The 26,344-nt window shown below is 40.0% G+C and overlaps 1 protein-coding gene across 11 annotated transcripts in view; it reads right to left on the minus strand.

The window, feature by feature from the left end:
• The window catches only part of KIAA1217 (KIAA1217 ortholog), a 371,695-nt gene that overhangs the window by 150,209 nt on the left and 195,142 nt on the right, over nucleotides 1-26,344 (minus strand). Inside the window, exon 1 of one of the 11 annotated variants that reach the window (XM_074574460.1) lies at nucleotides 22,424-22,534. The exons of the other annotated variants lie outside the window; for them this stretch is intronic. The gene's annotated coding sequence lies outside the window, so the exon portion shown is untranslated. Of the gene's footprint in view, nucleotides 1-22,423; nucleotides 22,535-26,344 lie in introns of those variants that run through there. 11 annotated transcript variants of the gene reach the window in all.

Genomic DNA, 26,344 nt, shown 5'->3' on the forward strand with positions numbered 1-26,344 from the left:
CAATCTTACTGAACAGTCTACTGAACAGTCAGGGTATTTAGATAAATATATAACAAAATAAGTTTTCTGATGCATATGTTTGCATTCTTAGGGGAGAAACAGAAGTCAGACCATCGAGTCCTATCAGCATTAAAAATGTACATTAAGTAACGTTAACTTATTCTAAATTGAATTTGTAATTACTTATGCTAATACCGACCCTTCTCTAAATCAGTACCAATACACCTCCTCTTTCAAAAGATGTCAACAAAGGAAAAGTAGTTTAAGACTAATGGGCTACCTATTACTGCTGTGGATTTACAGTTATGTTTTCTTCTGAAAAAAAACCCCACCAAACCAACCAAGAGATGAAATATTGACCAAATGTACAAGAAATGTCAGCAAGAGGATAAATAAGCTGAAATAAAAGGGATTTTTTTCTCTAAGCCTTCTATGTAATGATTTCATCTATCACTTGCACAGTTTTTTCAAGACAAAGTGCAAATTCTTAGTCAATAGTGTTTCTTTAAAGGCAACAGCAGCTACATATAGTAAAGCACAAATTCAATAATATGGCCAACTTTAACTTATTCTCTTCTGCCACTCTGACCTACTCTAGCCTTCTGACATTTAAGTCTCACAAGCTCAAGCTCAATTTAGCAGGACAAAGTCAAAGCTCATATGTAAAATGATATAAGCTGCATGTCACTAAGTAGATGAGAATTTAACTTAGTAAGACACAAGTATGGATGGGGCTGGAAAATTTTCAACAATATGCTCCTACCTCCCACTCTTCTGACTTTCATACTTTGAACAGAGCAAGCTGGCTGCATGCAAACAGGCTTTCATTTCTATTGTAGACCAGATACTGAAAAAAAGGAAAAACTGCCTGTCCAAGTCACGAAAACAGATGGTCAAAGCACCCTCACAAAGCAGTTCAAACAATAGCATACCAGGGGAGAAAATACTGACAAGAAACAACAGTCATCTGGGGAGAAGAAAAACTACTTGAAGCAGGATATCAGGGAGCAGTTGGGAAAGGCAGCCTGGTCAGATTGGAGAGCTGGAGACATTCTGGGCTCAGTGTTTATGGCAGTGGACTCAAATTCAAAGTCCTTCCTTTTCTCCCCAAACCTGGCGCTTCTCCTGGTGTTATGTTGTACTTCATCCCAGCCACCCAGGGGTTACTGTGGCCTAGAGATCAGTTCAGGAATAAAAAGGACCAGACCAAAGGTCCACCTACTCCAGTAGCCTGTTTCCACAACCAGCTTGAACTAGATACCCAGGGAAGAAGTTAAGAACAGGGATGCAAGCAGTGATGCTTCCCCAAAGCCCTCTCCCAGTCCCTATAAATTTGCAGCTGTGTAACTTGTCCATTCTTCCTCCCCTCTCACTCAGTCACCTCATTTCTTACTGTGCTGACTTGTCCCTGGAGTCGCTCCCTAACTTTGATCATTGGTGTCCTCCAAACCTTGTTCTCCTGTTCTGTTACACCTTTTTGGTGTTGGAGAGACCTGAACTGCACATACCACAGATGTCCCACAAGTTTATAGCAGCAGGTGATACTCTTTGTCTTGTTCTCTGTTCTCTTTTTCTAAAAGCTACAAACATCAGATCTGCGTTTTTGATTGTTATTGAACACTGCATTGACATTTCCATGGATACATAATAACTTCCACAGCTTATTCCTGAGTGGTAATACTCAGCTCAGTGCTTACCATTTTATACATGAAGTTAACATTAGTCTTCCTTATGTGGTATATTTTACAGTTATTTAAATCGAACCTCACCTGCCATTTTAACATCAAGTCTGAAGATAATTTTTGCAGTTCTCCACAACTGGTCTTTAGGAATTACCAACTATCAACCACTTTGAGACATAACCCTAAAGAGTCATTATGGAGCTCACCTTATGCAAGCATATGGAAAAAAATCACAGATTTTGCACTTCAATATACCAAAACACTAAAAAAAATATCTAGACTGGGATAGAATAGGCTAATTATGATGTTCATAGAAGCTCAGTCTTTTGGGTTACTATATCCACTACCCCCTGTACCTCATTAAAGCAAATCAAGTGAAGCAATAGTGACCTGTTTGTGTTAAATTATATTTCCCACATCCTAGAGATAATATTTTCCTGATTATTCAAAGCTGTGAGAATGCATTCAGGTGACCAACATGAGTAACGTTGTAGCTTAGTATCTTTCATTTGTTTCAAGTCTATACAAAATGTCAAACTCTCAGATTTCAATCCCCTTGTGACTCTACACTGGACAAAACCATCCCAATCGAAAGATCAACTTATATCAGGTACTCAACTACAATTACCTAGACTCAAATTTTTGACAAGAGAGTGGTTACTATGTTAATCATTTGAACCTTATGGATTTCAATCTCCAATAAATTCCATCTTTTAAAAAGTTTAAACAAACAAGACACCAACGGACAATACTAGCAATTCTGATACTGTTGTACCTAAATATCAAGCAAGTATCATGTTTGTAATAATCTTTACTTTTTACACGTATATATACATGTCTACTATATAGGCAGATAACATATAGATAGGAATTATATATTACATATATGTAAAAGCTTTCACGTGAGCATGTATGTTTAGTACACTTTAATGAGTTATTTTACTTTAAGGATTTCTAAAGGTCAGAAGTTCTATGTATAATCATGGTTGTTATTTGGTCTTTATGTAGCTTTTCTGTGAGCTATCTGCCCAGTTTAAGAATACTTACATATTCTTATCTGGATTATATTAGAACAAACAGAAGTGCAACCAGTCCTCAGTCAACAAACACATCTAGCAGAAACCACTATGGCTATAAAGTAATCATTTTTCATTGCAACCAGCTGTTTACTAATAAACAACTACATGAGAAGCCCTTGAAGGAAAGGCCATAGGAGGAAAAAACAGTACTTTAATTCCAAAAAAAAAAAAAAAAAAAAAAAACATGTAACTGAAAGCACTTCTGAACTGAAACCATAAGTCTTTCTGGCATCCTTCCCAGCTACTATTTGATTCTATGCCCTGTGTGACATTTTATATATCCTCATATTTGAACGACCCAACCATATTTCGTTTCTTCCTTCTACTGGTTTTTGAACTACTGCCACAATGGTGTCACTACATAAAGGAAACGTACCATTCTACAGTGGTTTATGCTTTCTATTTGTAACCTGATTGATGCAGCTGTTCAAAAACTATAGTTTATCCAAAAGATCCTCAGGTATCTCAATATTTTTCATGAACGAGGTCACGACCCTGCAGTAAGAATTCTGAATTTTGAACTGAGATTTCCAGCCCTTGTGTTGCCCATTAAGACCTCTGGTTTTGTGAGACTTGACCCCAAGTTCTAAAAATTGTGAGTACCCTAATTAACTAACATCATGACAGTATCCACTATGCATTAAGCACTGGGTAAACAAGAAGTTAGATGGCCCCTTTCCCACAGAGTTCAAACTTTTAAGAAAAAACAAGTAAGCATGGCAATGCACTAACTCCACTAATTAAAATTTTTTAGAAGACAAAATTATTCTAACACTGATCTTCCCTAACCCGGGACACCTACATTGTAGATTCCCACAGCTGAGCTTGTCACTCCGTGTTCCACTAAAAATCAGTGGGCATTTTTAAGACACATGTCATCGGATCCATTTTAGATAACTCCTTCAGGATGAGTACTGAATGGTAGATTCCACTCCCTAAGTGGAACCTCTATTAATTAGCAAGATTGCTTGTGCTCACTAGTCATGCAGCTGCATCAGGTTAGTCCACAAAGACGCCATGGTACACACAGAACTCACAGAGGAATGTGCCAGTCCGCAAGAGGAATTTAAAGGCAGAAAATCTTAAGGGACAAACTTATTCAAGCAGATTGTTCAGGGCTTAACAGTTGCATAAAAGAAAACGAAAGCAGCAAGCAGAGAAGCATGTTGCAAAACAAAGGAAAAAGTGTAACAGAGTGAGTAATAGTAAATGATCTCTCACTATTAGTTTGCTGGAAATAACACTTGGAAATGGAACGGAGAATTTCAGAGAAATGCCTAGTGCTACACCCTGTCCACAAAGAGAAGACAGAAGAAATCCATCAGGAAATTATTTATATTTCACTAAGCCATCCCCATGAAAGAAAAAAACGTGCTGACAAATATTATCTAAACATACTCATCTTAAGCAAGTCACCAACCATCTGAACTTACTGTGTGCTGCCCGGCTACCTGTGGATCATTCAGATCCTGTAAATCCTGAAGAATTGTTTAAATAACTGCAAACTCCCCAGCTTCTCATCGTGTAAAAAAAATCAGTGTCACCCTTCCTCTTTTGATTGTCCCTCCTCAGTGCAAGTACACAGCTGTCCAAAAGGATCAAGTTTCATCTTCCCAAGCCACTTCAGTTGTGATGGATCCCATACCGCAGTCTATAAACAGCCTTAGGTACATCATTGGTTATGAACTGGTACATTTCCTAACCAACATCATTAAAATACAAGGCAGTTCACTGAACTTGGAAAAATACTAAGAAATTATTCTCCAGAGCGTAACATCTGGTACAAAGGAGGAGAAGAAGAACATTGTTTTCAAGTGCAAGACATGTAAGAACTAGAGGCTAAAACAAAACCCATTAATCTATCCCCACCCCCATGTTCAAAATGAAAAACAGAAAAAATGCCCTTTGGTGCTTCACATTGGGAAGACACAAATCTGAGCTGTCTCCCATCTGTTTTGTTTGCTGTTTTTTAATAAAAAAGCAAAATTACCCTGTCCTTTTTTCTGCTTTCAATAGAAATCCTGAAGGATATTTTCAGACTTGTTAGGTCCAAGGTTTTTATACTGTTCTCATCCCATTTTATTTGAGTGCCTGTCAAATGTAACTATTCTGCGTCGGTGAACCAATATCTGAGCTTTTCAGGTATTATTAAAATTATCATGACCAAACTTACACGAACCACAGATCTGGCTGAATTTAGGGAGCTGAACGGGGAGGTAACTACCTTTGTCCCCCTGCAATAAACCCTTGACCTGGGAGCCCTGGTACAACTGTGAGTAGCCCATGGGCTTTCTAAGCTCCTGCTGTCCCCAGGAAGCTGCCAATAGACACAGACCACCAGACGGTGACAGCACTGGCCATGACCCCTCTGCCTCATCCTGCAGTACCACCATAGGAAATTGGGTAGAGTTGGACATGTTGGCTTTAAACCACCTGGCAATTTCATTTCACTGGAGAAATTACTGCTGTCTAGTCAGAGCTTATCCGCATTGTCAGAGGAATGAGTCAAAATCCCACCTGCGATGCTCTGCTCATGTGGGTGTGTTGGGAAGGCTGCCTGGACAGTGTCCTTAACCCTCACTGCACAAACATCGCTGTGCACACTTTCAAGAATTACCTATTGGTCTTGGATGAAGAGCTAAGACAAAAATTGTCTTTCCTGGGGACAAGAAGTGTTGGAAGCTGGTTCGTGGACAGCCTTCTTCCTATGCAAATATTATTGTATTATAATATACATTGTGCTCACAGCCCTGAATACCCACCTTTGGCTTTGTTCTATCTGGATGAGATTTTGTTCTACTTTTCCTTTTATTTTCCAGAGAAAGCCTCCATGCCATCATCAGCTGAACGAGTAGTAGCTCACTTCACAAAGCTTAAAATAGCATCTGTAATAGATATTACTGTTCCTACATAGTTAAAACTGAACATAAAGCTGGTCCATTTTTAAGGAACATAAAAATGCTATTAAAATCCTTGTGTGACAGTGTCAAATTATCTGTGATTCATATGACTTTAAGCCCTAACTTTTGGATATGCGTGGACTGCAAACCAAGGCAGAAAATGGATTTTAATATCTGGTTTTGTTTTTCTAGAACGGTGGCTGCCTTCACTATAAACAAACACCACATATGAGAATACAGTTCTCTGTAAAATTCTCTACCAGTTGTAGGTGTGGTGGAGTACAACTTGGCTTTTTTTTTTTTTTTTTTTAAGATATTGAGTGACATTCTGATGTTCATTTTAATTCAGGACTATGAGTTGCCTCAACTTTCAGTGAATAAAACAATCAAAAGGAAACACATTCTAAGAATTGTTTCCCACAGTTGAGATTTCCTTCTGCACAGTTGAGTAGATAAATTCAGGTACAAACACGATCACATAAGTTAACTTAAATAGTAAAACTATAACTGTTCTCCAGGCTCTTGCCAACTTCCCAGGCAAGTGGCTTGAAAGTCATTTCAATCTTATTAGAAAGAGGAAAATGTTTTCAAGGTCTTAAATAAAATGTGCTATTGTTTTACTTTTGCAACACAACAACACACAGACATTCCTTCAAGTAACATTTTCAGTATTTAAAAGAATTACATGAACTTTAAAAGTGGTATGAACTCGGATGTCCTCATCTCAGCATCTTATTATCCAAATGGTTCACTGGCAGCAACCATAAATATACTCCCTTAGCATAAACAGAGGGCAAAATTCCCCTCCTCTCTGCGCCTGAATACAAGAGACTTCCACAAAAATGCCGTGGGAGAAAGCTTTCCCTTGGGAAAGGTCATGCAGTGATACCACTGGCCCTGGCCACCTGAGGGACGCTGAAGGTCACTGCTGCCCAGTCACACTCGGCTGATGGCATGGATCCATGGGCTGGCCCCACCACTGCCAGCTTCATCCGTGCTCTCACAGCCACCCCTCCCCTCCCCATGCTCTCCACCCCCACCACAGCGAGGGGAGGCAGCAATCCTTTGGAATCTGACGAAGGAAATAGCTGAAAAGTACCATTTCTATGTAAAAATGAGAGTGCTATTTCAAATACACAATGTGCTTGCATTCCAGAGAAAAACTTAGTAGCAGGCATTCAAGTGTTGGCCTCACTTAGATGCTCCATGGCAGGATAGAGCTGTGCAAGACAAGCTGAGATCCTGGAAAGAAAGGGTGCACCGATCCCTTCAGACCATAGAAAAGTGGTCAGAAGCCTTCAGAGATGATGAAACTGAGGCTTCACCAAGTGGGGGAACAAAGCACAGGGTGGGTATTTGTGGAGAGGATGGTTAGTGAGATTGTGCTGGGTCTGTAACAGCAACAGAGTCAAAGGGATGAAGTATTCCTGCCTTTGGCTGAGAAGAAAATCCCTTCACAGCATTTCAGAAATTCTGGTTACAAAACCAGGAATTGCCATTAAAAGAAAGACCTTTCTTTTTTCTTTAAAAAAAAAGGAAAAAGAAAGAAAAAAAAGAAAAAAAAGTTAAAAAAAAAGGTATACTCTGAGGCTGGGACAAAGTTGAGATTGATTTTTAATCTTAATTTAATTGATTCAATTCAGCCTGAAATGTCAGGGAAAAAAACACTAGGAAAATGTCTTTCTAAATTCTTGGTAAATGCATTCCTTTTTTAAAGAAGACAGGCATTACAGAAAGAAAGCAGAGCTGCCTAGCAACTTTACAACTGACAATACTACCGATTTATCCCTCATTTGGTTGGAAATTACAAATTGCAAAAACTTTAATTTTTGATGATGGTTTCAATAAAGAAATTTTTACAAGAAAAGTATATCTTCACATGTAAATGTATTTTAAAGCAGGTACGGTTCAGATGGTCTCTGGAACCATTAATCCAAATCCCAAACTACCCGTACAGTGGAGTGAAGATCACCACACCTACCTCCGGTTGGGCTACACACAACCAAATCAAAGCCTAATCTCCCCAGGCACAGACACACAGCATTCAGGGCATCCTTCCCAGCTACCAGAGTTAAGCTCCTCAGCACCAGCAGCTTTGTGCAGCGCTCGCCTCAGTCACTGGGTCCACGATGCTCTTCTCCTGCCGCACTCAGCCCTGGTGCACAGCAGGAGTTCGCGTAACCCCTTCTAAAATTGTGTATGCCTTTCAGCAAGATCCGTGCTATGCCTCGAGCCTATAACACTACATATGCAATACATCGCTTCCCTTCCTTTTTTTACATACTGCTGTGATTATAATAGCATATTAAGAATTATTTTTTGCTTAGAGATTTCCCGTATTACTTTAGCAAATGTAGCATTTGCCCTTTTCTTGTTTCTGGCCCGAGTCCTAACAGAAGTTCCTCATTCTCAGGCTATGTCACTTTGTTCTCATTCTCCCTCAGAAAACTCATTCTGATTTCTGTCACCTTGCTGCAGACAGACCCCCATTTCTCATTCTCTGGAAAATAACTGTCAACATGGTACAATGTCCCATTTTCAGGTACACATCTATGCATTGTTGAACATTGCTCCAGTGAAGGGTTATTTTGTCTCTTTCTTATCCCACCATGCCCCAAAATAATTTGGTTCTGGGTTATTTCTTGATTGCTTTAAGGAGTATTGTAGTTTCATCCATGTTCAGAAAAATTCGCTGTAACTAGATCCATTACTTGCAAGCAACAGTACGTGAAGCAATGGGGGACTTTGGCGGTACCTTACAAAGTAACGATTTCAGGGTGGACCAATCCTGAGATCTCTAACGTTGCCAAAACTTTTATTGAAGTAAGCAAGATTTTTCCCAAGGAATAGCTGAGGAGAAATCCAAAGTTTTGGTCAAAGCAGAAAATTCCTCTGAATTAAGGGCATCTTAAGTCAGCGAAAGTTTTGAGGCACTGATCACTCAGGCTTTTCTTGTGCTTGTTTATGACAGCTATATATTGGTAACCTGACTGGGATACCAAGAAAATACATATTATTAGCCTAATTATAAATGGTAAATTATAGTTACCCTAACTCTACCCTAATTCAATTCACTCCGATTCTTTTTCTTGTAATATTTCACTTACAACTCTTATTTGCATCTTAAATTTTCAAGTAACCTAAACTTCTAAGTACTAAAGTCGTTTTTTATTTCTGAAATAGTTCATTCTTGTTACAGTGCTGTATTCAAAAGCAGCTGGGTCAAACTCAGTTCCTTATGAACAGTCCTTGAAACATTAAAATTGCATGAATAGCCAAGAGCCTCAGTTGCATAACCAAGGCCAAGGAGGAGCCAATAAATCTCTGCCAGTTAGCCCTATTCATCAGTAACTTCTGTTTGACTAAAGCATATCGGCTAGAAAAGCAACCTGTCATAGTTCGAAGATTTAGACAGACGAAGAACCTCTTGCTCCCTTGATAATTTGTCAGGATAATGAATCATTTCTACTGTGAAAAATGTTGTGCATTATACCTGGTTTGAATCTGCCCAGCTCTCCAGCTATAACCTTTAGTTTGTGTTATGATCTTCATTGCTGTTCTAAAGAGACAGTATAAAACCAGTATGTTTTCTCCTGCTTCAAGAGACTTAAATTTCTTAATCAAGGAGGCTCTCTATTTTGATAGGGACAACGGATTAAAAAAAATCACAGTTCTCGGAGAGAAATAGTTTCATCAGATCTCACACCATTTTAGATGACTTTCTTCTGCAACGGTCCCATGGTTGAACATCCCTTCAACAATACTGAGCTGGAAACTACAGCGCACATTCCTGTCACAGTGCGCATCCAGAGGTTAAGGTTATTCTTGAGTGCTAATCACTCTCTTTCTGGAAAATAACTCCTTCTCCTTTTACAATAGCATCACGCTAGGAACTCTTGTGAACTTGCAGTTCAAAAGGTCCTTACACCCCTTTCAGACTTACCATTTTCCAGGGTATAGTTTACCCCACTCCTGGGAATTCCATCTGGCTATAAGAAAAAAAACAAACCTCACCATAAGAACAATAAAAAACTGCAATACATTGCACAGAAAAGTGGTGGCATCTCCTTCACTGGGAATATTCAAGAGTCAGCTTGATGGGGCGTGGATAACCTAACCTAAGTCTTTGCTTTCTACATCAGCTCTGGTGGTGCCCAGAGGTCCTTTCCAACTTAGACTTTACTATGACACGTGAACACATGCTTGCTCAAATGCATTCAATTCATTCTCCATTAAAGTTTTCAAAAGCTAAGGCCAAAGCTTACAAAATCATTTGGTCTTGTAGGTTTGTAATGCCACTGCTAGTTCTCTCAGTACCAACTCGGTATCTTTTAAGCTCCTACGTGTGAAGAGTTTGATCCACGCAGTGCTGCAGTATACTGAACACCTGTATTAGATACATCACATACTTACACCATGCTCATGCTCATTAACTGGCTCTACTCTTGACCACCAAAAAGCAACCCTGCAGGCAGCTGCGTGCCTGTACACCACCACCGGCAGAGTTGGCCGCACAGGAACTGTATGCGGGGCACCACACGCTTCTCCACGCACAAACACATGCGCACGCTTCCTAGGATGGCTACTTGGCTCTGATCGCTCCTTACCTCTGGCTTTATCTTTCGGCCCAAAGGATAGGTTTACACATCTGACTGAAATATTTCCTTGCCTGTTTTATTTGTAACTTTTTTTGTAAAATTACCATTCTAACACTTGTCTCTCCCCACATCTTTAAAGAATTGCTTGCCAACCTTTTTCTTTGGTGTATTTTAACGATGAAGTATTCAGGAAATAAAAGATAATCTCATATTAAAATACAGTCTCTGAGGCTGGGATACAGTCCCATTTTGTAATAAGATACTGCGTACCTGACAGGACAATATGTCAAACACCTACGGCAAAAGATTGCAACGCAATTGTTTGGCAGCCTGAGCAGAGTGAATTTCTTCACCAAAGTCCAGATCCCAGTAAAAAGCTACATTTCTATAAAAGCTGCCTGTTAACACATTCCCAACAACTGTTTCAAGAGGTGACCACATTTAATATTTTTCTATATGAAAAAATTTAACTTCCAGCTATATTTACCTCCTCCCAAATTAACTAATTTCACCACAAATTTACAAAGAAATATAAAATAAGACTGAGCAACCAGACTCCAAGTTTTGTTAAACTCAAGCTGGCAAACCACAATGAGAGCATTTTATTATTGACCTTCGGAGCAATCCATGGATTTCTTCAAATGTTAAATGGCACTTATTTCTCCCTCTGCTAGTCCCAAGGGGCAGCAAGTCTTGAGGCACCCTGATCATTCTCCTTAAAAGCTCCTTTGGAAATTATCCAGATGATGGCCTTCCCCTGCCTGTGTCTGCAGGTAAGTCACATACTTGATTTCAGCTTTCCAGAAAGAGGAGTAGAAGCTATGCTGGTATCACTGACCAGCAATTTCCCAGGACTGAAACCATGCCAGATGACCTGTTCCTATGGTCCAGCCATGCTGGAGGCTAATACACCTCTGGCTCCTCTACAAGGGGTTGAGGTTGAGAAGAATCTCTACCTTTTTGATATTTCGTCCCTTAGACCATTTCCTGGATGCTACAATAATCTTCTCTCTCCAGCTATCGAGACAGTGATACCTAAGCGCTTGCTACTACTAGTTGTGCTGTAAAGGTCACTGCACTCTACAAATGATTTGTGGCAGCCTGTAACACAGGAGGGAAGACAAACAAATACCCTGCAAAAGAAAGAAAAAGCAAAACTGCATCATGGTTTGCTTCTATTTTGTTTATCTAATACTGTGGCTGAACAAAACTCTGAGAAGTTTCTTGGCCTGTAAAACGGTATCTGCAAATCTTTAAACAATGAGCTTATTCTCAATGGCTGGAATAATTCAAGTTGTATAAAACTGCTTAGATTAAGACTGCACCACTTTCATGTGAAGTAGCACAGCAATGTGTCAGAGAAACAAATACAGGTTTTGTCCTGTTGACTCTCAGGCTGCTAATTATTAAAAAAGGGGGAAAGGCCCTGTTACTTGGCCTGTGGTCTTATCCCTTATCCGTTCTGACCAGCACAATCTGACAGAAAAAAAATAGCTCTACTGATAAGAAGGAATATCTCCCTCCCTTTTAAGTAAAGGTATAGAGGCTGCTCTCCTTCAAGTCAAACAGAGCTCATAGTACAGTATGTATTTAAGAAATTTTCCAATACAATGAATTATTAACTTGTTTCGATTGTGTCTTTTTGGATTAGACTGAGGAAAAGAAGCACAACTCCCACAACGTCTCCAGATCCCAGCATCAATTTTCTTTTGATCAGTGCACTTTGGACTCACAGAAGCAAATTGCTATCATATTATCAGTCAAAAAATACTGCTGAAAAACAGCACGTGCATTAACAATTTAATCAGATGCTTTCAAAATCTTCTACAATGAACAACAGTTAACCCAAACATCCACCTGGGATGGTGAAGTCAGTTTGATGTTTGCATATTCCTAGTTATTGAGATCTTACAGTAGGAAGAGCTTGGTTATTACATGCCATCTGCCTTGTCACATATTTACACAGAGCTTTTAGGAAAGGCAGTGGGGGAAAAGGGTGCCTTTATTACGCTGTTGACAACCAACTGCACTTCCATGGGGGATATTTGAGCATCATGCCTAATGTGTGTCTGAAGCAGAGGCTTAGATGAGAAACAACTGGCTGATCCTCCTCTTAGATGAGAACAAAGTGACAGGAGAGATAAGAGAGATCGCATGGGCTGTGGGGCTGGGCAGATTTGTTCTTTGCAATGCTGCTTGGTGCCTGAAATTTCAAATGATCATATAGCAAAGCTATGGTTATGGCTGCTTACCTGTCTCAGTTACTAACAAGAAAGTTGGAAATTCTCCCTTTATTTGTGAACCAAGGCAGTCTAGACATGTAAAAGACAAACTATGTGTTTTTGTTGAGGACAATGTCACAATACACTGGTAACCCGGCATTCTGTGCCACTCATTAGTTTTCATTAGTTTTCACAAGGATTTTAATGGCTCTGCTCTTAAGTGCAACACCCAACACACCTAGAACTGATTCAAGGCGTGCTGGTACCATACCTGCAATCAGAAAAGGCTCCTAAACTATCAGCCTCTGATTTAAAAGGCAAAACATTTTCCATGGCTAATCAAGGCTTTGCTTCCCCACATAACTCTTACTCAACTTTCCTTCTCTCTTGTATTTCAGATGAAATAACTTAAACCTGCCTATTGCAACAGGGTGCCACCAGACTCAGCTACTTTACTGAATGTGGGTGAACAAATGGCAGGTAATTTTCTGGGCTGGAAGAGTTATCAGTACGAAATCAGGCTGGCTGTTTTAGTTAAACGAGCAGTAAAATGATATGTAAGCTTATGTTTCCAAACACAGGTCCTTGCCATACATTGAGGTAAGTAAAACTAGCTCATCACCCTCATCTCCACTGAAACTATTTGAAGGCAGTGTGAACATTTTGAAATAATGACTGCATTTTAAAAGACCTCTGAAAAATCACAGAACCCAGACATTCAAGAAACTTTTCAAACCACAGGGAAGATAAGCCAAAAACAAAGCAGCAGTGGCTAGACAAACCTCACTTGAAAGGCTTGATAACTTTTGTCTGACTGCTTTTTTCAGAGGAAGTCAGAAGTTAGAAAAGCTATTCTGCTCTCAAAATCTAATAGTGTGATCCTAAAATTAAAAAAAAAAAGAAAAGGGAAAAACAATGGCAAAAGCATAGACATTTTGGCAGTATCCAGGGAAATCTGACAGAGGGCAACAGAAAGCACAGATCAAATGAACACATAAGTTCTTTTATTGCAGAAAATACCTAGAATTCCATGTTTATCTTACCACAATAAGCTACTGAATGGTTATCTAAGCTGCTCTTGTTTTACAAGGCGACTCAATACATCTGTAGGTTTTATCCTGCATTAGTTTTAGTCTGGTGTGTTTAAAATGCTACACAGCAAGTAAATCTAATCTAAAAGGTTATATGTCTCCTTAGGAAAAACAGTCTTCACAGAGTGATCACCTTAAACAGAAAGTCTTTTTGGTATCAATTCAGAATTATTTGCCCCAGTTTCTAAAACTAAAATCACATAGCTGTGATATATCACAAAAAGCCCAACCCCTTCTCTCTCTAGTAACACCTTGCTAATAGGTAATGTGAGAAATCCACAAAAGTACATTAAAATAACCCCAACCCAACATGAGAAGCATCTCACAAGTACCTGTTTGAGTACTTGTGAGCTTTTTTTTGTTTAATTTCCTCAGTTGTCCTTTTATAAACTACTAAAAGTTTCCCTAAATGCCAAGCTGGCTTTGCCTATATAACACAGTCACGGAGAAATCCGTCTAGCATATTGTAAGTGGAACTATTGGCAAAATAAAGTCTCTGAGACACGTTTAAGTCATGCAGGAACAAGACTGAACTTGTGAGTTCACAGTTTCTTTAAAACAAAGCAATACCTGCTGTCATAGCATGAGGAAAAAAGATATCTCAAACCCAAAATAATACAGCAGAAGCAGAAGACAACATGGGAAAAAAAAGTAGCTCACTCATCTTTGCTGTCCAAGTATCTTTGGAGTAGAGGTCTACTGTTTTCTAACCCCTTCAATTCAGAAGAGGCCCACAAAGTAGCAGTTACTCCAGAGTCCTGGAAGACTTCCAATAAATAGATTAAACCTTACGTAGAAACACTCTCCATAATTAGAGAAGAAAGCATCTTGGTTTTGGACAGCATATGACAGATTTTGAAACCATGAGATGAAATCAAATTGTATTTTAACATGGTTCAAGGGAAGCCTTTCTTCTGTAGACTGTCGGTCTCCCTCGCAGGAACCTCTGATTACTACTGTAGTAACCTAGTTTTTTGTGCCTTTCAAAATCAACCTAGAAACACGTATAGGCAATAGGATAACAACAACGAACACTTAAGGATATTCCTTCTTACAAGGAGCAGTCTTTTGAAAAAATTGATCTATCCAAAAGCTTCCATTAACTCTTACACAAGCCCCACAGAGGAAAGCCCTGGCTCTTCATCAGAGCTGTACCTCGCTGGCAGAAGAGGCACCAGAGGAGCAGCAAAGAGCTGAGAGGTTCCTTTTTCTTCTCGGTTGTGACACAGGAGCATGAGTGGCTACCTCCTCCTCAAAATCCATCGCCTCGGTAGCAGACTGCCACCAGCATGGAACGACAGAACCAGGAGCAGCACAAGTCCCTCTCCTCCTCCCCAAAATCCATCGCCTCGGTAGCAGACTGCCACCAGCATGGAACGACAGAACCAGGAGCAGCACAAGTCCCTCTCCTCCTCCCCGTGCAGATTTTCTACAGGTGCGCATATGCAGCAGAGCCTCATCTGATGTGAAATTTTGTTACACATCCGGGTGTATGAATGACTCATATATAAAAAAATACTGGTTTCTCATGGTTGCATGCTTGCATATGGGTGGGGATTGAACAAATACACATTTGCACATGGGCTAGAACTACCCTTTTGTGACAGGATTAATACCCGAGACCAGGAGGTCACGATTTAGCAATGAAAAAAGAAGGTAAAAGATGCACAGCAAAAAGACATATGCAAAAAGTGCAATCAAAGTAATACAAATACTTAATGCTATGGTGATATCTCTTGTGGAATCAAGCTACAGCAACAACCAAGGATCATTTGTGACCTCCGCAATGGTCCAGCATCACTGAAAGCTATTCACCAGCCTTGGGAAGAAACCTGACTCCTTGCAGGAGGGCCCCAGGCTCGGTATGGGATTAACCCAGTTGTTGGGGACCGGATTAGAAAGTGATGTCCAAGAGCCCTGCCTGGGTAGCAGTGCCCGTCAGCTGCCGGCTGTGAGGGAGCAGCATCAGGTGCCTGCAGGACCTGCCCGCGCGGGACGGACGGCACCTGCCACTGCCTCCGGTGCAGAAAACACTCGGTAAAAATAAAACAGGGGGGAAGTACACATGAGCCAGAAATTAAATGCTTGCACCTGATGTCAGAGGAAGAGCGCGTGGGTCAGACAACCTGCTAGGGGTCTGAGCCAACTGTACTCCGGTCAGCAGCAACGTTTTTGTTGACATCGATACCGATGCCGTGAGGGCCAAGAAAAACATTTTGTGCTCTGCGCCTTCTTGCTCTGTCCCACCCCACCCTTTTGCGATATTCAGAAGGGAGAAGTTCTCCACTGATTTCCAGAAAGCTTTTGATGCTGTTTCTATCACATGTTTTCATTTAAATTCTCCAGCGACAGACACCAACTAATTGCCTGCGGTAAACCAGAGAGAGTCCCCGGGCTGCGTAGCGCAGAAACACAGGAGCACGGCAGGGGCTGGCAGAAGGCACCACCCTGCCTGTACCCCAGCACCGGGCTTAGTATTAGCCAAAAAAGATGGTAGCTTGGATTAGCAGCTGAAAACCAACTGAAACAACACCGATTTTAGTAAAAATACCCAGAATGCTGCCAGCAGTCACTGCCAAATCACAGTACCTGCAATACTGCGGTGATTCCAGTCTAAGCGCGGAGGATAGTGAGGTTCTCCCATACTCCTGGGTAGTAGATGTTGACATAATACTGTCTTTTTAATACAAAGTTATTAAGCAATTTTAATATGAAATAGCTTTTTTAAAAAATAAATACGTGATATGCATAATGAAAGAGTGAAATGAGCAGGTTTGGAGGGTTGTTTGGTTTTTTTAAAGACTTTTAGGGGAAAATATAACCTAGATCAAGAATTTACTGAAATGGTAATTCCTCTAATTAAAAAAAAAAAAAAAAAAGGAAATACGAAAGTTTTTTAAAATCTATAGGAAATACAATAAGTGTCCTAGCTTTTCAGGTACACATTTTTAATGGAAGTGCTTATATTACATGTATATTTTTAAGTTAATTTTTTTACATTACGCTAAATAATACTTCTCCCTTCCAAACGATATTTACTGTTATTTAAATCAACCAACCAATGTCTTTCAACTATTTATTTATTCATCCAATGGGAAATAAGTGACATTTCTTATTACTTATTCTAATCAAAGTCAAATATTTGTTCCTTCTGTGAATAATTTATTACTAATTACAACAGTCTGGTGTATGGTATTTTGTGTTACTAAAAATACGGCTACAAATGAATAAATGCGGCTAAAATTATGTTTTCAAAGCACAGTGGAAGAAAGCCCAAAGCTCATACATAGCCATTGACAGCAGGTCTGTCTCCAGACTTTAGACACCCACAGACCACAAAATAGGTGCAAATTGGAAAAGCCTCTGCTTATTCATCTGGCAGTAAGTGTATCTGGAAGTGAATATATCATGTCAAATTTAAAATCAGACTTAACTTCCTTCAAATACAAAAAACGTTCTAACTCTTTGGTTTTTCACTGTTTACTTCTTCCTCTTGCTGCCTTCCTCTTTCCTTGGAAGACAGATGTGTCCCTCCAGACCGAGAAAATACTTAACTTCGATTGAAATTGAATTACAATTAGTTTTTCTATTTTGAATGAAATCAATGCGAGAGCATGGAGACAATCTATTAAATGTATATGTAAGAAATGTAAACCCCTCAGAGGCTGAAATATTCTTAAAACTTAGCTGAGCTCTGGAATTTACAGTCCTGAGACATTAACACAGTCAAGAATTTAGCAATCCAAACCAGAACTGGACGTTCATGCAAGTATCAAGAAGATCCAGTCTTACAACTAACAAGAACATAATATTGGAAGATAAAATAAATCTCAAGATGTGTGACAAAATAACCTGTAACTACCACAGATCATAACGCACACGATGCGCATGGCCAATTATCCAACATCCACCTCCTGAGCGGTTGCTAGAACCTCCTTAAGAAGCCATGGCAGAGGCCATGGTGAAAAATATTGGTCTTTCTGGATTTCAAACATAACCTAAAAGAATACCTTCTCTATTCCTTCCTTTAACAACTAATTTTGATTTTTACATGGTTTGTTGGTTTGTTTTTAAGTGAAGTGCACCTATGATAGTGAAAACCTTTCCTAAACTTAAACAAATGAAAACACTCGGTGTTTACTAAGGCAGCAATCTCCTAGTGAATGAATGGAACCACTACAATCCACAACACAAGAGCATACGAAAAAATGCAGCAGCACAAAAGGTACTAATTAATGACCCAAAAACCCCACAAAACCAAAAAAGGACCCTTCAAAACATAATCTCATCCAACGAAAAGTCCCTGTGTTCACTTGACGTTAATACCACCAGATTCTGAATTTACTGAATTCACACAATGATAGGGTGAAAGTTAAAAAAAACACATCTCAGTGGCTGCTGTCAGAGTCACAGGTGGTGGCTGCAATTTTAACAATAGCACTGCTTCTCCTGGTGTACTAACTCATTTGAAGAGAAAGGAAATTGGAATATATGTTCATAAGAGATGCGCTTGTCTTATTTACTCTTGTTCTCTTATTTGAGCCCAGAAAGAAGATTTAAATCCCAGGGATTATGGTTAAACCAAGCCAGTTAATCAGGTGACTTAGGTGCAATCTGCCTTTGTTAGAAAATCAACTGAAAAATGCTGTAATGCAGCAGCAATGTCCAGAGGTGCATTTACTTTGCTAATGACTGACATAAATATGTGCTCCCCTCCCAAGTGACAACGTGCAAAGAGCACAGAAATGTTCCCAGTGGGAAGCTAGCAGGACTATGCAGCTGAAAAAGAGAACAACCAAAGCACATTCACAACCATTTGCAGGTAAATGATCTTGAGATATGGCAAATATTCATAAACATTGAGGCTAATCACAGGCTACAGAAGGAACCCCTGACCAATGACCAGAAAAGCTACGCTGTAACCTCAGCTCTACCACCAGCATGGTCTGTTGCCCTCACTCCACACCTTTGCCTGTCCATGACACTCCTCATCTGCAAACAAGCAATGCTCACACCTTCTGTAACACACCTCCAGAACTACAAATGAGAAGGAACACCTGTTCAAAAACAGCACAGTCAAAGATGTCTGCAGACCAGGGCTTCATTTTCCCTTCAGTCACAAACTTCTTGTGCTCTCATGAGTGATCAGCAGCTTGAAATGAACTTTGGGGTCGCTGACAAGCCTTACGTGAACAGTGCTCTGAGGACATCTACCATGCCGTTCGCTCCCGAGCGGGGCATGAAGCACAGCAACATGAGGTGCTTTGGTTTAAAAGCAGAGTTGGAAGAGGAAGCAGTGGCAAAGCACCGTTCATAGATCAATCTACTTCTGCAGGACTTGTAAAGAAAGAGGAGAAGATTCAGCTTTCTGGTTGCCTAAGCCTGAAGGACATTCAACAGCCACATCTCTGGGCAGAGAACCTTGATAACCAGGCTACAGCAACATGGGGCCAGGGCTTTCCATCACTGACTCCTGAAACTTTGCTGCTGAGAAGAAAGGAGCACAAGGTCCTCATGGCGAGGGAGAGCATGAAGAGAGGAGTTCAATTCTGCAGTCCTGTGATGAGGTTCATTATTCAGCAAGGCACTAACCACAAGGCTATGGAGACCGAACCCTGTAACACATCACTGACCAGTGGCTCAACTCCAAATGCGAAAACGTAGGGTTTGCCTATCCCAAACACCCCAAGCGCCCCCAGAGGAAGGAGGGCATCAGGCACAGGTTCAGAGGAAGCAGGAGGTGTCTCTGCCACAGGAGTGGTCACTGCCAGGCCACTGTGCAGGACACAGACTCTCCACCATCACTGAAGGAGTTAGTTCTGCACGGAACCCATCCACCAAACAAGGTCCTGCTGATGGCTTTGGTGCAGTTTTTGTTAGTCATCTACAGAGGCAACCCAAAAAGCGCCAGTACTAAACTGAGCGTATGCAAAAACACATCTATAGATGCCTTGGGTTATTTTCAGGTTTATGAAATGTAAGGAATCTCAGGTGTCTACAGTAACTGGGAGAGGTTTCCATGGACAACTCTCGTGGATGCAGCTGCCTGAACTCTGCTTTAAGGGATACCAAAGTCTTCAACTCCATAAGCACTGAAACAAGATTACTGCAGGCATTTTTTCAGTGAGCTGAATACAAAGTATTCTAAAAATACTTTCCTTTGTCGTAAAAAAAATACACGTACAAAACTCACATGAACAAAGGTAAGGATACAACAACTACCTGGGACTTCTGACTTACAAACAACACATACTACTTACAATGCAGAGGCGTTGCCACAGAAGAAAAGTTACTAATCCTGTTGGGGCAAAGTAACTGCACTGGTGTGTGGTTTGCATGGGGGGAGGGAAGGAAAAAGAAAAAGAATTGCTTTATTAGCCTTTTTGCAGCTTTGTTTTGTTTGCTTTTTCAAAAGAACAGCTGGTTTTTTATTATTACTTTTAACTGATAGATATAAATGTAGAAACTTAGTTTTATCAAAGCAGGTATTACCACTCTAGTTAAACTCCACTTACTTCCAGAGATACCTTAGGGCTAGTAGTTTAAAATGTACCTTAATATGTTGCCTTACTTTTTTAAAGTAAAGGGTAAAATTGAAAGACTTTCCACTGAGACATTCTACTAGGAATATTCTTCTTCCTCAACATTTTCACTTATAGTCAATACAACATAAATCCACTTTACTTTGCTAACGAACTAGCTCTTTGTTCATTTATCTATCAAGCTATTTATAAATATCTCAGAATCACAGCATTATCTGGGGGCTAAAGAGCATGTTTCAACTCAAAACAAATGGACATGTCATCTCATGCCCTTCCATAAACAAAAGGTAAGGGCTCGGATTCCAGCAGAGATTTAAGCCTATAATCATATTTCATATGTTCAGTCTCATAGCTTTACTTAGGTGCTTTTACCAATGCAAAACAAGAGCAGTTGCCCTTAACATACAGCAGCACTGGAAAGCAATAAATTGTTGTACCAGATGGTACACGAGACAGGGGACACGTGTGGATGCTGCAGAGGGTCCCCCCTTCCCGAATGTGCAACGTGCTCTGTTGGGCTTCCAAAGACCATCCAGGGAGGAGGGGGAATCGCCATCTCATTTGGGCAAGGAGGTAGTACCCGTCAGCAGAGAGGAGGCAGGAACTCACAGAAATCTCCCAAAACCATTTCGGAAACTTTTTTTTCCCTGAACAAATACCTGCAGCCTATGCTGACGCAAGAGCAAGTTCAAGCTGTATGACACTGACCTCTCAGATAAAAATAGGCATTTTTTGATGGCATGTTATACACAGCAGTATGTGAACCAAGTAGTAATTCAACAAAATGGATTTTCTCAACAAGAAAAATCTGCAGCAACATATATCCAGATTAAAATCACATTCTTCACAGACGCTGTGTACATTTTAAAATCAAATGTAATTTTTTTAACTGGTACAGACCAGAAAAGTATTCACACAATACTAACACAAAATCAATTTCTCCCTACACAATTTCATGGCATCAACCAGCAATAGTGTGATGAATGCAAAATATGCTAGTCCGTTTGACACATAGCCATTTGTACATATTCTAGTACTAAATAATTAATGCTCTGATTTTGGGAGAAAGGTTAAATTGAAATTAATTCTGTAATATTCCCATTACTGGCTTAGTTTCAAGATATAACTAGGAGTGTAAAAGCAAAGAGCTGTGACCAAGAAAAATTAGTTAGTGATTTCTCACTTTGTACCCCTTTCAAATCCATTCACTTTAATAATCAATACATGTTCCAAAAAAGTTTATTTAACCTTGCCTGATCAAGCAATGCAGAACGTCAGAAATCCTTTATACACTGTTTTTTCACCTGGAATTAGATAATGTGCTTACCATATTCTGCAGACTCCTCAATCCCTAAATCCTACTGAGGATTTACATTGAACTGAAACTAGTTTCTCTGAAGTTTACATTTCTCGGGTGTCTTTAGGCAGAACCTATGATTTTTCTCTTTTCACATTTTTAAACTCAGACATTAAGTGCTGCAAGCCCCTGCCCTTTGCCACCTAGATCTAACCCTTTCCAAACTAAGTGATTTGAACCGACTAAACTTTGTATCCCCAAACCTGCTCCCCGTTATCATATCACAGCGGTGCCAGCGGGGGGGCTATCCCTTCCGTATCGAAGTTTACTTGATCTGTTGTGATTGATCTAAGCACAAAAGTGGTTGCAATTAAGAACCCAGGGATTTTCCTCTCTCTCCAATGGGACTGAAAATACCCCCTTTTGTTTATACCTAAAACCCAAAAGTCCCAACAGCATTTCTGTTGCTGGACTTTTACCTCCAAATACGCTTATATTTACCCAAGAAAAAATCTATTAAGAAATGCCCCAGCGTTACCCTGTGATGTTGAAGTGTATACTCAAAGTCTGTTTAACCAACTGATACTATGATACATTAAAAAAAAAAAAAAAAAGCCCCAATATTTTTGCAGATATCAAATGCTGGAATAAATGCTGTTGTAATTTTAGGGTTCTATTTTAACAGTTAAAGGAGAGACATCTGGCAATAATCTACAAATAAATACAGTGTCTCCATTCTTAGTTTCTCCTCCAAAACACTACCTAGGACATTTTTGCAGCATGATTCATATAATCAACATAATACATTACAATGCCTTTCGAAAAATTCCGAATTCTCAGTTCATTCAATAAAGAACTCATTTTCAAAAGAGAAAAGGGAACATGCCATGCCAGAAAACTTGCTTTATTGACTCAGCCCTGCTGCCAGGAGGAACAACGTGGTGAAGCGAACTCCACAATTTCAAAAGCATTTTTTTACAGCGAGGGCAAAGAGAGAAAGAGGCTTATTTACCGAAAAGTGAGATTCCACAGGTGAAGCCAGAGACGGTCTGAAATCCTCTTCTTTTAGTTCCAAAAGTTTAAATTTATGATGAAGCCTGTAGTAATCCTTTCAAGCTGCCAGGTAAAGCGCACGCCATATCTCAGCCGTATTTTCTTTCGCCCTTTTGCAGCGTAACTTTGTTATTTGCATAAAGCTTAGTTCTAGCCTATGGGACTTTTTGAACATCTACATGTTAGATTAGCTGTCTTGACATGCTCTATCAAGCATGACATCATGGATCTCCACGGCAACCTTAACCACACCTGCCCAGATGCCAGAGTTACCTGTCATGTTCAGACCTAACTGAACACAACAAAAAAAACCTCAACCACCATTTTCTAGGCACTCAGCCTTGCACAGGCACCGGAAGGGTGGTGGGGTTTTTTTGGTTTTGTTTTTTTTAAATTGGTGGAAATATAATTTCGTTTGCCAATAAATTTATTCTTCACGGAGCAGTGGCTGAAATGCTAGAGCTGTTGCCGACCCTTCCACATCTCTCAGCGCATTTCCTAGTCAAACAACAACAAAGGAAATCTGTGGCAAACATCTTCCAGCTCATTTTCTGAAGGCATGCTCAAAATCTCCAGCTCTGAAAAACTTCTACACGCTCATTTTTGCTCTCAGTCCCTCAGAAAGGTGTCGTTTTTTTTTTAGCCATGACTTGTAAAACAGGTTCACAGCAGGGATTACCCCCCTCCCATGGCCAGGTTAGCATTTTAACCTCTTAATTGCAAACTGTTTTTCATCCTCGCAGCCGCCGACCCAGCTTTTGTACGTGTTCCTGCTCTTTCCTTTGCTGCTGACCGGACTCAACCCCACCTAAAGTGGGTGACCGTGTCCTGCCATAAGCTCAGCAGCAGATGATTCATACCATCTCAAACTTCAGAAGACTCAGACTGTTTTCCTCCTTCCTCTCTCTTTTTTTTCTTTCTAACTTTCCTGGGGATTACGTTAGCACCTTGCTTTCATTAACCCAGACGAGACAGCCTTGGCAGAGGCAATGTATCCAAAGCTCCTGCAGAAACTTGCATTACCTATAAAAAAAAAGATTTCATTCCTCGGCTTTCCAGGCTTCCAGGTGGAGGGAGCTGCTATGGGGTTTTCTTGCAAGGAGGAAAACCTGCACCCCCCCGGCTGCTGCGTTTACCATGCAGTTTACCACGCAGACCAGCTCAGCTGCTGGTTATTTGCCTTGCGGCAGTATCCCAAGGCCCTTGTGCAAATAAAGACGGCCCCTGTCTCTGTGAGCTTTCCTTTCCAGAATAAGATATCACAAACAGGGTAAGAAACCTGCAGGGTGGAGGAGGGATGATCTGTGTGCACAGCTGGGAGGTTTCAGGTCACCACGTTAGTTAACCATCAGTAATCCCCAGTGGCATTTTACCTGGCCATGACGGTACTTCTGATTTGTGGCAGGTTATCAAGAGTCGAAACGGGTCCTCAGGAGGCACATCCACGGAGGGATTTATCTGAGTAAACGGAGCCTGGATGAAACCACTAATATGTAGTGGAAGATACGGGCAACATCCAGAGCTGACCTTGCCCGTGCAGGTGATACAGTATGATCTGACAACTTCAAATATTTTTTTCCTGACATTTATTTTCTGCAAACCAGGGGTCGGTTTGTCATACTCAGATACTGATGGTTAAAACAGACAAGAGAAAAAAGTCAACAAAAGAAGATACAATTTCCAATCTTGATTCTCTGTCCCTTTTTTGTCGGTTATGGACCTGAAGGGGTTTAGAACAACCTGGAAGACAAATTATATGATATACAAGGGACTATCTCCTGATTGTAAATATTGGGATGTTTTATGTTCCAGATGCACCATTTGATATAGAGATTAGAAAATGGTGTTGCATTAGCTACTATCCTTGACAGATCTCCCACAGTGGGGAAATTCCCACCATAGATAATTTTGCCACTTTCCAGATATTGGAGCAGCTGGAGAAGTAAGAAGGGAGGAAAGGAACCTGGAAAATAAATCGTGACATTTTAATTCATCTCTCCCCATACATCTTACTGATTTTGTACGTCATATATATATATATATGTTACATACACATACCTACTACATGTTTATGTACTTTCTCTTCTATATTACTGCTACACACATACATATATAAGGGGAGGAAAAAAGGAACTATGTATGCTAAACACATATATACACCCTCTGAAGCAAAATTATATTATGGTTTTACTCATGGAGCAGCTAAGTAAGTGTGCACTATATGTACACATATATATACACACACATATAGCTATGTGTATATATATATATACTTACGTGTATCTATACACAGAGAGATACATATATATGCACACAAACACAAAATACACACATACGTGTGTGTGCACGCATAGACACAATTGATAAGAAAAACCCCCTCTGAACTGTAATGCCACAACCATAATAATCTTAATGCATCTGATGAGTCAGACTGTTGATACATTACATTTCAACTAAGCAAATTTCTTACAATCAACTGCCGTAATTTATTTCTGCATGTTTTTAATGTGGCTTCTGTTGAGTTTATCTTTTTTTTTTTAAAGTTTTGCTGAATGGATGGAGTCTGTAGTCTTTCCCATGCCCAAGAAAGATAGTCTGATGCTCTAATAGTAATTTTAAAGTTATTTTGTTTTACAATTATTAAAAAACTCATTACATACAACACCTATGTCTAATCGTCAAAAAAATTGAAGCAGGAGACATTCACATGAATTTTACCCTCAATAAATTAGAAAGGATGACACATTTTAAACAAATAACAGGAACAGTTACTGCATTCCTTCTGTAATTTATTGCCTTCAGAAAAGACTCAAATTACAAAATGTGTAGGGTGTAATGCTGTAGGCTGTTCAAACTGGGTTTGCAGTGTCTGTAACACTGGGACTAAATATTTACATGACTCCAAAAGATCTAATCTCTGGATTTCACCCCCCTCCCACCCCCTTTATTTAATTTGTATGCTATCTTTATCCACCACCCAGCACATTCCACACAGTCGCTAAAGTTCATGGAAGAGATAAGTGGGGAGAAAAAAAAAAAGAAAAAAAAAAAAAATCGAGACGTTCAAAGAAAAGGAGGGAAGCTGTTTAAAAATAAGGAATAGATCATCCTCGTTAGAGCTGAAGTCTTGCAGTACTTTTAGCTGGATACATATGGATTCTAGCAGTTGTGTTCTGAGCCAGTGATAGCACCTGGGATCTCTAGAGACCCTGTCAAAGAGCAGTTGTAGCAGGGGGGTTACCAAATGACAATCTTTCCAAACCTGTAACAACGATCTGATCTCCAAAGGTTTAGAGGACTTCAAAAGAAGCTGGGAATTCAGTAAGAACTCCCATAACAGAGTACAATATTTTTCCAACTTGTTTTATATTCCTTATTTACAATTAATTTGCTATTGGTGATGAAATACCTATAAAACACTAAGAAAAAAAAAAACTTTTATAAAAGGTTCGCTGTCAATCATTTGTTAAACTAAGAATAACGAGCACAAGATTTTTGAGCCCAAACTCTAAATTCTGCTGGTTGACTGAAAAAAAATGAATTATGGAATAGAAGGTAGATTGCCTGTAAAGCTGAACAGATTAAACTCTAACATTGCACCCAAAACCAGAGCCCAGAGTTAGGCTGCAAAGAGACCCTTGCACAGCATTCCCTGAATTCAGAAGGTCGCCGTGACAGCAGCCTCCACCTGCTCTGAGAAATACATCAGCGTGTCACATCGCCTCTGACCCTACATCTACTTTTCGCTGCTGAAAAGCAATTGCAGGCAGGCGAGAAGGAAACCACCGTAAGCTACGCTGCTGACAGACCAATGTGGATGTCAAAACAGCTTGGAGGAGACAGATACCTGTGGATAAGGCCGTTTTGTTTGTATTAAATG

Source organism: Larus michahellis, chromosome 2 (genome assembly GCF_964199755.1).
Source record: "Larus michahellis chromosome 2, bLarMic1.1, whole genome shotgun sequence".
Classification (NCBI taxonomy): Eukaryota; Metazoa; Chordata; class Aves; order Charadriiformes; family Laridae; genus Larus; species Larus michahellis.